This window comes from Pteropus medius, unplaced genomic scaffold (genome assembly GCF_902729225.1).
Source record: "Pteropus medius unplaced genomic scaffold, Ma_sr-lr_union100, whole genome shotgun sequence".
Classification (NCBI taxonomy): domain Eukaryota; kingdom Metazoa; phylum Chordata; class Mammalia; order Chiroptera; family Pteropodidae; genus Pteropus; species Pteropus medius.
Genome location: NW_024346819.1, coordinates 897,911 through 910,836, shown reverse-complemented (window position 1 = coordinate 910,836; position 12,926 = coordinate 897,911). Strand labels below are relative to the sequence as shown.

Sequence of the window (12,926 nt, the reverse complement as noted above, 5' to 3'; positions counted from 1 at the left end):
CCACAGAGGACAGGGAGGGGCAGATGGGAGAGGCGGGCATTAAAATGGAAGAGCAGGTTTCTGAGTGGAGAGGTCCGGCCCCCAGGCCCCGCGTGGCAGGAGGTCCCGCCACAGACGTCCAGGACCCGCCCTCGGGAAAAGAGGCAGCTTCACGAAACTCCAGGGACATGCGTCCGACGGGCGAAGGGGGCAGTAAGTGGACCGAGCGGTGGGCACGCCGGGCTCCCCGACGGCTCGTCCATCTCTTCCCTGGCAGGCAGCAGAGAGGGGCCTGCCCTGTGGGTGGCGTGTGCCCGGTCACTCTGTCATCTCGAGGCTGCGGTGGACGCCTGGACCCCTGCGTGCTCCAGCACGGCGCAGGCGGGTGTGCGGGGCCTGTGGCGCGGTGGGCCTCCTCCCGCCCGGCTGACCACTGTCCGCAGACTGCCCGTTGGCACAGCCTGGCTGTCAGCCACGTGGACCCAGTCACCCCACACGCGGCAGCTTCACAGGAAGCAGAGAGCGACACGGCAGAGGGGGTGCTCCAGGACAGGGGCGCAGACACGGTAAACAGACCCCGGCCTCCCCGGGGCGGCAGCCGGCAGGAGAGGGCAGGCAGGCGGCTGGAATGTCGCTTGCCCACCTCCTGTCATGGGCGTGGGCAAAGTGTGCCGTGGGACTCTGACCCACAGAGGCCCTGGCTGAGCGTGGGCACTCAGCTCCCGCTCACCGGCCAGCACAGGGCCGGCCAGCACCCCGCGGCCGTGCTGGACGCTGGCCTCCTTGCAGGTAGACGGTGGGAGAGGGCGTCCCGGAGAGTGGGGTGCTGCCTGCGGAGCTGGGGGTGCCGGCGGGAGCAGCTGGGCGGCTGGGGAAGGGAGGCCGACAGGACCGGCTTGCGCCGTGGGCCCCCGCTGAGTGAGGACAGGGTGGGCCCCGGAGACGTCATGGGGGAAGCTGGGCCAGAGTCAGGGTGAAGACGCCCGGGGGTGGCAGCTGAGGTGGCCCCAGGTGGGGGAGCATGGGTTCCCGCAGGTCCTTCCCTGTCTCCCGCGGTCAGAGTCCCTCCCAGCCTCGTCCTCCTGACCCAGCCCTGCCCCAGCCCCCACCGGCTCGTCCTCCTGGACCTCCGCGCCAGTCTCCGTTTCCTGGGAGGTCACACTGTCTGCGCACGATGCACACAGGTGTGTACGTGTGTGACACAGAGGCCGTGATTGCTTTTGGAAGAACTCGGGTCACCTCGGCACCGTTAATCTTTAGAGAAATGCGAGTCGCACATGACACCCGTTAGGGTGGCTACCGGCCGAAAACACAGACATGTGCTGACGAGGACGTGAGGCCGGCGCGGGGGTGGCGGGGGCGGGACCGGCGCCGCCTGGGCCCTGGTGATTCTGCGGCGGCTGCGCGGCCAGGTGTGCAGCGGCTGGGTGTGCTGCGGCCAGGTGTGCCGCGGCCAAGTGTGCTGCGGCCAGGTGTGCCGCGGCCAGGTGTGCTGCCGCCAGGTGTGCGGCGCCGAGCGTCCGCGGGGTTCGCAGGCTGTGCCGCGGGCGGGGTCGACGCATGCGCGGGCGGGGACCGCGGCACAAGCACGCGAGGCCCGGTCTGGGCCCCAGAGGGCGGAGCAGGTCGCACCAGCCTTGTCTGTCTTGGTGTTCGCGCGGTTGCATCGGTCCATTCCAGCCCCCCTCCGAGTTCAGGGTGCGGCGCGGCTTTAACCCGGCTCTGTGCCGTGTGGCGGGTGCTCCTTTGCTGGTCAGAAGTCCTAAATGCAGGCACGGTCGAGTCGTCCGTCGTTCTNCTTCTGCCTTATCTGCCTCAGTGCGCTGGCCTGCCGGAGCCAGGCCCCACACTTCACTCACAGGGCACCCCTCTCGCTGCCACCGTCTTGGCCAAGTGTGGTCCGGAGCCAAATGTGGGGCCTTCTGCTTCCCCCCTTCTCTGTGGTGGTGAACGCAGAGTCCCTGAGGCTTCCTCCACCCCCGCCCTGCCTGTCTCCGAGGGCACATCTTCCCCTCTGAGTGTCCCCTTGCTCAGAACTGGTCACCAGGCTGACCTCCAGCCAATGGAGCAGGGCGTCGCCTCAGATCCTGGCCTAGGGGGGTCTGTGGTCGTGTGGGCTCCAGTGTAGCCAGGAGCACCGCTCTGCTCGGCCACCGGCTCTCCCTCAGGCCCTGTGCTAATTCCTGCCCTTTCTGCCCAACTCGGTCCCTTCCAGCCCAAAGCACCCAGGGGACTTCTTGTCATCGCAGTCCTGGAAGTGACAGCAGACAACAGAGCTGCAAGGCGGGCTTCTCAACGGTCTGCACGATCCCACTGGGAACGGAGGCCGTGAGGATCCAGGCGAGGGGACGTTTAGAGCCCATGGCACTCGGTGGTGAATCGGTTACTTGGAGGGCGGCCTGTGCTCGCCTGGAAGGCGGTGTCCGTGGAAGGTATGGTTTGGGTGGCGGCATTCAGGACCGAAGGGCAGGCCGGCTTCTCTGAGCCGCACTGGGGCCTAAGGCAATGACATGACAATGCCGGGGCCCAAGGCATGGGCCGAGAAGGCTGTTCCCATCATTGCGAAAGGACCGGCGACCTCCTAGGCGGCTGAGCTGGTGTCTTCCCAGATGAGGCACAGCGTCACCCAGAGGGCAGCTGGACTCCACGGGACTGTGCTGGCCTCCTCACCCCCGGTCCCCTCCTGAAAGCCAGGGCCCTGACTGGGATGGGGCCGGAGCCTTGGGAGGGAGCCCCGGAGAAGACGCAGCCTGCCAGCATGCCATGACGACCGAACCGGGCGGAGACGGCCATCCCCCTGCTCCTGCCTTGCGCGAAGCCCCCGCAGTGACCTCGCGCGACCTGGCGGCTCTGCAAGCAGGTGCCAATTCCAGCCGCCCCACCTCCGCTGCCCCGCGGGCCTCCAGACCTGCAATTAGACTCAGATCCCAGCATGTCCCAGGGGGATCAGTGCAAACCCGATTTGGGAAAAGAAGGCTTACACATCAAAAGGTCGGCAACACTGCCAGTTGCACTGCGAGGAGGCCAGGGTGGGGCGGGTCCCGTGAGTCCTGGACCAGGGCGCCGTTGGAATTCAGCGTCTGCGCTCAGGAAGCTGGAAGCGCCCGCGGCTCGTCCTTGGCTGGGTGTCTGAAACCTGAGCCCAGAGATCGCCCACGCTGCCCGCCAGGCCCAGATGCTGGACGGGCCGTGGGGTGACGGCCGGGAGGGAGGCCCGCTCGCCCCGACTCCGCCCGAGGAGGGCCGGGGATGGCCCTCACGCCGGGGTCCTGGGACAGCTCCCGGGCGTCCTAAGTTGGGGAGAAAGGCAGGGACCCCGACGGGCGCAGCCCAGATGGACACAGAAGGGAGAGGCCGGAAAACCGGAAGGAGGTTAGAAGCAGTAAATAACTCTAAGCTAATACTCAGGGGGCCAAGTGACAGTAAAGGAGGGAAACTATTAGACGACCTAAGTAAGAAATAGAAGAAATGAGGAAAATACTCACAGATAGAGAACAAAACGTTACTCGTCGGAGGATGCCCTGATGAATGCTGAGCGAATGACGAAAGCCTGCCGGGACAGACGATTTTCTAAGAAGAGTGCGGTTAACCATTATGACAGTGGGACGGGCCCCGAAGGGCTTGAAGACCGATGCGCACGAGCCACGCGGCCCACTCTTCAGAGCCACCCGTCCGGTCCGCGGGCGTCCGCACGCGGGGAGCCGTGGCCGTGCTGCACGTAACGCTGTACGATGCGTTCCAGCTCACGGACAGCCGAGGAAAATTCCCAGCTTTAAAATGTTCTCGAAAGATAGCGATATCAAAATTCCAAAACTGTGGCACCATAATTTAATGCCGTCTGCAATTATTCCCTACACGAGAAACACACGAAATGGAATTTTCAAAAAAAAGAAGCCAGTAACAAAAGTACGGCTTTTACAATGCCATTTTCAGAAACCCTTTTTTTTGAAAAGTACTAAATAAACTTTGGGTTAAAGACGAATTCATAGGGTAAATTATACAATAAGAATTGAACAACAATGAAATCGCTACAAGTAAAAATCGGGGGGGCACGTTGAAAACAGTATCAGAGACAGGTGTAGAGCTTTGAATATGTGTGTCTGCAACTAAGCGAGACTGAAAACATATCAACTAAGTGATCGGAATCTACAAAAATAGCACGAAATAAAATCCAAAGAGATAAAAAAGGAGGAAGAAAATAATAAACTCTGAAATCAAGACAGAGCAAAAACCAGTGAGACGGTGAGCGAAATCAGAGCTGGCTCCCTCGAAAGCCGATCTCGAGACCCACTGAGAAAAAGAGAAAAATATCAAAATACAGGACAAAGCGGTGAATAACCGTAGCTGTGTGGGCATTGTTTTAAACGTAGGAGACATTTTTTTTAAAAGGCATCACCAATAAATTTGAAAACATAGAAAATTAACAATACTGAAATCGGGACAAGGAGAAACAGAAACGAGAGTTTAATAACTGTTTAAAAATTAAAGGAGCAACCGGACCTCTTAACACGCACCAATGCACAACCATAAGACACACATTTAACACACACACGCACATTACATAAAAAGACACAATATCTAGTCTCAAGCCCAGTATAGGGTCGGGTGGACCTACCAAGCCCTCGGGAACTGATTCTCCATATGATGAGTAAGCTGTTCCAGAAAAAGAGAGAAAGTGGTTTTGGGAACTGGATGAAGGGACACAAAGTGGCATTCTCGTGTACGGCCACGCCACCGTGAACGAGCCCGATCTCGTCGGATCTCGGGAGCTAAGCAGGGTCGGGCCTGGTTAGTCCTTGGATGGGAGACCACCCAGGACAACCAGGTGCTGCAGGCCCAAAATTAAAAAAAAAAGAAGACATTCTCATGTATCTTCGGATAGCGTGACAGGTGACGTCGGCGGTCCCCAACCTTTTTGGTACCAGAGACCGGTGCTCCTATGAGAACCCGATGCCTGATGCCAGCGCTGGGGAGCGGCTGCGAATACGGATGAAGCTTCGCTCGCCCGCCTGCCGCTCCCCTCCTGCCGTGCGGCCCAGTTCCCAATGGGCCCTGGGCCAGTACCGGTCCTCGGCCCTGCGGGTCGGGGACCCAACTTACACTGAAATCCCAAAGTAAGCAACAGATGAACTGTTAGTACCAGTCAGAGTTCAACATGGCCCAAAACAAGAGTCAACAGCAATCCTTTAAGTCGCTAAAAAAAATGATAACGGGAAAAGTGCCATTTTCAAAAAGAACAGAATTTATAAAATATTCAGGAATGAATCTTGAAACCCACAAGTCCTTTACCGGGGGGCCCTGAAATATCTCTCCAGGCCTTGACAGAGGCTGGAGTACTTGCTCTCGTCGGCCCCGCTCGAGGGCGGAGCCGGCCTGGACGGCGGAGCTGGCAGCTCAGGCCCCGCTGCCAGACTACACGTGCCCGTCTGGGGCTCAAACTCCCAGGGCTTTGGAGGCCCGCAGGGGACTCTGAGCGGCGGGGCAGGGCTCTGCTGGCGCTGTGGCCCCTCTGGGTCTCCCCTGGCTCCAGGTGGCCCTAGCTGCCCTGAGCTGCCCTGGCCCCTAGCACCAGCATCTGTGGAGTAGGCCCTGGCCCTCCCCTCCCCCAATCCGTGGTGCTGAGGCTGGGCCTTCCGCAAGGCTGTCCCTCCCATGCGGTCTTTGTGGCTCCGGGGCCAGGACGCCCTGGCCCCTCTCCCCTACACAGCCGGTCACGGGTCAGTGGGCCGTGTTGGTGTTCTCTGCTCAGCCCTCCATGGCCTGCGTTCCTGGGAGAGACACTGGGGTGGCGACCAGGCCTGCCTGGGTTCTTCCCAGCCCGTGGGGCCTGCAATGCCAAGGCGTGCTGCAGCTTGCCTGTCCGCGGCCTGGCTCAGCCAGGCCGCTTCCCACGTGCGTGCGTGCGTGCGTGCGCGCGTGTGTATGTGATGGTGGGGGTGGGGGGCCTGGGCTCGACCTTGCAGAACTGGAGTCAGATCTTCCTGGGTCTGGAGAGCATGGCTAAGAGACGTGACCTTCCGGGGGAACTCGCTCCCTTGTGCTCAGCCATCTGTCCCCTGGACCTGCTGTATGACACCAAGACAGTCACTACGTCTCCCTGGGACACTGTGCCCAGTCATGCGTCCTGGACCCGGCAAGGGTCCCGTCCGGCACACCCTTGGTGAGGGCTCTCCCTGCCCCGGCTGGGGGACACAGTCTGACCGGGGCTCAGGGATGGTGTGTGAGGATGGGGGGCCCCGGGGACGTGGGGGGACAAGGGCTCCTCAGCGACTCATCCTGGGCCGCGGCAGCTGTGGACTGTCCGCGGTCAGGGGGAGGAGGTGTCAGCCGTGTGAGCCCAGAGGGAGGGGAAGGCAGGCAGTGAATGGAAGTGGTGACAAGACGGGTGTCTGGGTAAAGGTGAACAAGCGGGTAAGGAGGGGCAGGGGCCCGGGGAGATTGGGTTTATCCCATGAGCCATGGTGAGGTTTGGGGTGGAGAAGTGGACTGGGGTAAGTAAGCAAGGAGGTGTCAAGTAACTGACCCGGGCATAGAAAGACTGCCAAGAGGTTGAGCAGAGAGAGGTCACTCCTGCCGGTTCGGCCCTAGCGGCTGGGGGGGTGTCCGGAAGAAGTGGGGTGTGTGGTGTTGAATGATGGGGCCTGTGGGTGGGACCAGGGGACGGTCCCGAGGAGTTAGGCCAGGGAGAGACTGTGGGGGCCCCGGCACGAAGTGGGTGTCAGAGCTGGGGACTCCAGGAGGCCACCCCGGAAGGGGCATCAGGTCCCAAGGATAGAGAAGAGGCTGGGGGTGGCCCACGTGCCTATAACTGTCCCCCGGAGGGGGCGCGAAGCCCGCACGAATTTGCTTCCAGCGGCTGACGACCAGAAGTCTCTACCCCACTCCCGGAATCCATCTTCACGGCTCGACGCACAAGCAGTGACGGACGGTGGCTTTTGCTGTGGACTCATCTCCACGCAGAAAAATCTGGGAACCCCCTTCGGGTCCAGCAGTGGGGGGTTTGTTAAGTGGGCGCTGGTCCAGCCTGAAGGATGGACAGTTCTACAGCCCAGCACCTCAGGCCTTTGCGGTGCCTGTGGGGGTGACACTCCCCTGCAGCCCGCCCAGCCTTGCTGGCCCTTGCAGACCTGGGTGAGGTCCCGGGCCCCCTGCAGGAAGGGAGGCGGGTATGTTCCCGCTATGTTCCTGCAGGGTCCTGTCCCGTCCCCACTTTGGCCCAGCTCACAGCAGGGCCCTGGCACCAGCAGGAGCCTTAAATGAACGAATGAGGCCTGGAGGCTGGCTGCAGGGGCAGAGGCCACAGCCCTGACACGGCTCCTGCGGCCTCCAGGCCCTCTCCACCTCCCACGCCCCCACCCGGCCACTCCCTGGGCCAACCTCTGCGCTTCTCAGGCCACACAGGTCACCTCCGGGGCGGTGCGCCTCTCTGCTCCTTCTCTAGGTTCTCAGCAGCACTGACCTCTGCCCCCGCCCCGGTGCAGACCAAGCCTGGGGACCTCCGAGTCACTCTGCTGGGGCCAGCCGGTCCACTCCCAGCGCGCCCCGGGTCCACACCAGCGTTGGTCAGGAGGTGGGCACGGCGTCGTTACCGTCATCAGAGGGCCCCTTCCCGGGAGTGGGGGTGGGGGTGGGGCTGGGGGTGGGGTGGGGTGGCCTAGCCCGCGCTTGCCCGCAGACCCGGCCCCTAGCACCAGCCTCACCAGGAATGCGCAGGCACGGGCCGGGCGCGGGGCCGGGGCCACTGTGACGCGCCCGCTTGGGGTGCCCCTCACAAAAGCGCCTCTGCCGTTCCGCCCTGGCTGTGTCGACGCCCCCGCCAGGGCAGGCGATGGGGGGACAGCGGTCCTCCCCGCCCCCACCTCCTCGTGGGCCGGGTGCCCCGCCAGCCGCGCAGGCTTTGGCTTGTCCTCGGCGGCGCAGGAATCCGCCGCCCCCGCGCCGGCTGGCCCTGGGGGGCGGGGGCGCGGCCGCGGGGAAGGCCCCAGCGTCTCCGTGGCCCCCTCGCCACCCCGACTCTCCGCCCTTCACGGAGAGGCTTTGCTCAGGAATGCGTGCCAGCATCTAAGGGACTTGCCCTGCCACCTCCTCCAGGAAGCGTCCCGCTCCTCATGGCCCCGAGCGTGGATCTTGAGGACCCGGCCCCGCCCCTTTCCTATGTCCCCAGAGAGGGGTGCCCCACTGGGAAAGGACGCCTCTGCTCCCTGGCAGTCCCGTGGTCAGGCACAGGTTGGGGGTAAAGCCTGCGGCGTGCGGCGGTGCCCGCCCATCCCGTGGGCGGAGGAGCAGAGCCTGGAGCCCTACCTACCCGAGAAGCCCGCAAGGCCCGAGTGCCCGTCCTCAGGCGGGGCCTCCCGCAGCCCCTTGCCGCTGGCGTGGCACAGCAGAGCCCCGCAGCCCCCTGGGTCCTCCCTCCAGGAGCTCAGGGGAGACCCCCTGCCACCCCTCCCACCTGGGAGTTTGAGACTCTGTCTCCCAGGCTCCGAGGGGGGCCTGCCCCAGGCTAGGGGGTGCCCAGTGGTGCTCGAACATGGGGAGGCCGATCCCCTCACGCTGTGAATGGAAGACTGTCGTGGGGGGATGGCGGGCTCCGATCCGCGTGAGGGCTGCAGCCAGAGTGGGGCCTCTGAGGTCAGGGGTGAGGCCCAGGACGCCTGGGGTCCCTCCTGGTACCGGGTGGTCCAACACCAGGCACGCCAGGGATCTCTGGGTGGGTCAGGGGTGGTGAGGCGCAGGAGCAGGGCTAGGCTGGGGGAGTTGACCTCTGGACCCCACGGCGGGGTGGGGAGGGGTGGGGTTGGTTTTGCAAAGTCCCGGCCCCAATGACGGTGGGGCAGACCCAGGCCCCCAGGTGAGGAGCCTGACCCCCACCCAACTGGCAGGAGAGGAGTGAGCAGCTCCTGGGGTGCCCAGGGAGCTGGGGTTCACAGCCTGAGGAGGGACCGTGAGGCGCGCCCCTGCCTAGGCCTCCCTCCCAGCTCCCCTGTGGCCCCAGCTGGCAAGGCCTGGACGTGCCCGGCTCCCTGGAGTTGGCAGGGATCAAAGGGCGGAAAACCATCTCCTGCCCTCGCCCACTGGGACAGGAATCCATGGCCCCGGGGGACGGCGTCCGCAGCCACAAGGGAAGGGTGGGGCCGGGCTTGGGTGCCGGGATTGGCACCGGGGAGCGTGGGAACATGGCTGCCGGCACCCGAGGACGGCGCCCTCTGCCCGGCTGAGTTGGGGCCTTTACGTCTTCTGTGCTCTGTGAGGGCCTCGGCCCGGCTAGGGAGAGGGTCCCTGTAGAGGGCGGGGCCTGGGTCTTCCCACGCACAGCAGGGGCCTGTCCCCCTCACCGCCCAGGGGAGACGCCGCCCTGCTGGCCCCACAGTGCACTCTGGGCAGACAGGGGCCTTGGAGGGAGAGAGTGCTGGGTGGGCCATCTCTGGTGGGGTCACAGAGAGTGACAGGATCCCGACACAGATGCACGCACACGGGCACACCCGGGCCGGAAGGCGGCCTCCCCTGTCCTGGCTGCAGCCCCAGAAGCTTCCTGGGGGTCCGTCCCCTGCTGGCTGGGTCTGGGCTGAACCAGCCTGCAGACCTCCGCCTCTGAGCCAGGTGGCTGGCCCGTCCGCCTGCAGCCTTCAGAGGCTTGGGGTGGGGGCTGCTCCGGACAGGCAGACCAGCTGGGCTGGAGGCGGGGGCCAGCGCGCTGTCAAATAGGCGGCCTGGCCTTTTGCGCCCCCTCTTTACGGGTAGGGAGTCTGAGGCCTGGATGGGTCAGGTGACTTTCCTAAAGTCACATAGCAAGGTGGCGGCAGTGACGAATTCGAGGAGGACTTGGAGGAACCCCGGAGACTCGGGCCTCGCATGGTGGGAGCCGGGGCGGGTGGGGGCGGCATCCGCTCCTCCCCCCTCCGCTGCCTTCCTTCCTCAGCCGCGAGGTGGGCTCCCAGGAGCCAGCTCCGGGAGTCGCCAAGGAGCCCAGGACCCGCCCGCCAACGGTCAGTCCCTTCTGTGCCCAGGCCCCAGTCCCAGCCCCAGCTCCGGGCAGCCACGGCATGGCGCCCCCTGGTGGCTGCCGGTGGCGTGAAGCCACCTGTCTTCTGTCCTTGGGTGATGGGACAGCCTTTCTGAGTGGGTGAGAAAGGACCTGGGGAGGACAGGCCTGGGGGAGGGTGCTGTGGGGGCCACGGAGCAGAGCCCCTGGGGGCCGACCTACGCTCAGAGGGCCCCAGGGGGGGTTCCTTGGTCTCTGGGGTGGCCGAGAACACTGAGTCAGGAGCTTGGAGCAAGTCCTGTGGCAGCTGAAGGCCACTGGGGCCTTGGGACTGGAGGATGGCTGCAGCGGGAGAGGGAGGGCCAGGGTCCCCATGTGAGAGGGGACGGGCCTGGCAGATGGTCCTGCAGGACACGGGTGTTCAGATGTGGGGTGGGGATGGGGATGGGGATGTGGAGGTCGTGAGGAAGCCTGACCACCCTTTTCAGTCCCTCCTGGGGCAGGAGGGACGGGGCTGGGTGGGCGGGACCCAGGGTCATCCACTTGGTGTCTAAGCTGGGTCACCCCAATCTTCCCAAATAGTAGGGTCGGCTCGTCGTGTGCTCAGTAAAACGTAGAGGTTGGACCACGAGGGAGGAGTTTGGAATCCAATTTCGACAGCAGCCAGCTAGCCTGGGAAAGCCTCGCAGTCTCACTTAGTTTTAGGTTTGGGGACGTTCAGGCTGCCCCCAAGCCTGTCTGGATCTAGGCGCTGAGATCGGACGCCCTAAACAACGAACTCGAGTTTGAACAAACTGGTTTTCCCTTAGACACGTTAGGCCCTTGGAGGCTCAATCTCTAACGGTGGGCGCTGTCTCCCTGTGAGCCGGTGTGGGACCGGGGGCGGGGCCTCCCGGAAGTCGGTCCGGGAGACCCTGGGGCCCTGCCCTCCTTCCCACGTGAAGGCGAAGAGGGGCTGGCTGCTCGGTCCGGGGGCGCGGGAGGTGCTACAGGGCCGCCCACGGCGAAAACCTCACGGTGGGCGGGGTGGAGGCTGATACCACGCGGGGCGGGAAGGACGGCGCCGCCAGGGGTAGCAGTGTCGTTTGTGGCTCGGAGGCCGTGGCCCTATCTCTGACATCCCCAGTCCGTGTCCTCACGGGCAAAACAGGTGTTGCGGAGCAGTGCAGGGGTGAGAGGCCGGGCCGCTGTCCCTGCTGGCCGCTGTCCCCCGCCGTGCACTCCACGCCCTGCAGAGCACTTCAGCCCAGGAGGTGATTAGTTCTAATACCGTGGTGAGGCTTTGAAGGACCCACTGACCCCTGTAGGAGCTGTGCGTAGGGTTCTGCCGCCATCAGTGGAAGATGTCCTATGGGGAGGGTGGTAGCTGATGCGATAGGGACAAATGACCGATGTCCTTAGGGTCAGCTCCAGTGCCATCAGGGACGGCCAACAAAAAGGTGTCGACGGGTCATCCGATCTGCCCAGCTGGGCATTTTGGCTGCCGCTGTCAATTTCTAGACTCATTTGACCCCTTTTTGAGAGGGAGAAAGTCCAGCATGGTAAGTGACGAGGGCGGTGGGACTAAGGAGAAAAGGGGGTGCCTCTGAAAGGCCCGGACAAAGGGGCAGGTCCGGATGGGTCTGTGCAGGCTCGTCAGGGACCCGGCTGCTAGGCTCCCCCAGGGGCAGTGACGGAGCCGGGTCCTGTGCCCAGAGAGCAGCTCCGTGTCAGTGAGGACGACGGGCTCTTCCCAACGCACACAGCGGCTTCTCCAAGTCGATGAAGGGGAGATCGGGGACGGACCCCCGTGGCCCCTCAGAGCCTGGACGCTGGGCTGGGGATGGCACTGGCAAGGCCGGCGGGGGCTGCGGCCACTCGGATGCCCTCTTTGTCACGGTGTCTTCCGGCATCCGGGCTTTCGTGTGGCGGGCACAGACCCTGGGGCCCGTCTCGTTTAGGGGCCTCCGTTTGCTGGCGCTGGAGATCAAAGACTTCGGTCATCGTCCCTTCGTGAAGCCACCTGCGGTGCTGCGTCATTCCGTCTGGGGGGCAGGTCCCCACCCCACCCTGGTCCCTTTTGCTGGCGCAGGAGGACCCGGCTGAGCCCAGCCGTGAACATCGTTCCGGCCGCCCGAGCGGTCACTGCGTTCGGAGACCAGGCCCCCTCGGAGCCAGTCGGAAGCCGGCTGTGGCGTTGTGTGGGGTGCAGTGGCCTGTGGGCCCCAGCCTGACTCCCATCCTGCTGACTGGCCTTGGCGAAGCCCTGGGAATTGCCAGACGGGGTCCCCGACACTTCTGAGCCTGGCTTGGCACAAGTCCATGGATGTTTCTTTGCTCCCAGGCTATAGCTGTAGAGGCTTGTCCGCCGTCTCCAGGGCAGTTTTTCTGGATGTGGGGCCTGCACCGGCTAGTCAGGGGAGCCAGGTGGGACAGGGCGAACCGTAGGGACCCTCAGTCACTCTGGGGAAACCCCCGACTGGCTCACAGCTCCACCTTAGTCCAGGGCATGTGAGAAACCAGGGCTCGGCACTTGGGCCCTCAGAGGCTGTTTCTCCCAGGGGAAGGAGCAGGGAGGGGTTCGGAAAAAGGACAGTCCAGCGAGGGGCCCAGAGCCAGGTGGCAGAAGGCACAGCAGGGGTGGGGACGGTGCAAGGCAGAGAAGCTGGGTGCAGGCTGGCCACCGGGCACCAGGAGACAGGAATGCACAGGGCCCCCCGGACACCTGGTGCAGGCCAAGGCTCCGGGCCAGGCAGCAAAAGCGGAGGTGCAGTGGGGGCTCTCCCCCTGACCCGCCTGACCCCGCTCACCAGCGGTGCCTGAAGCGCCCTCAGGGCACTGAGGCTGCAGCCGCGCCTGCCCTGGCACCGCGTCGCCAGGGCCTGTCCACAGGGCGGGGATCAGGCCCCGGGGAGGGCGGGCTGGCGGGCTGGAGCGGGCGCAGCTGTCACTCGCAACGGTTTGGCTCCCATGACTGACCGTCTGTTTC

At 64.2% G+C, this 12,926-nt stretch overlaps 1 pseudogene; it reads left to right on the top strand.

The window, feature by feature from the left end:
* The first annotated feature begins 4,697 nt into the window (after positions 1-4,697).
* Positions 4,698-4,816, top strand: LOC120613987 (uncharacterized; annotated as a pseudogene).
* Positions 4,817-12,926: the final 8,110 nt, after the last annotated feature.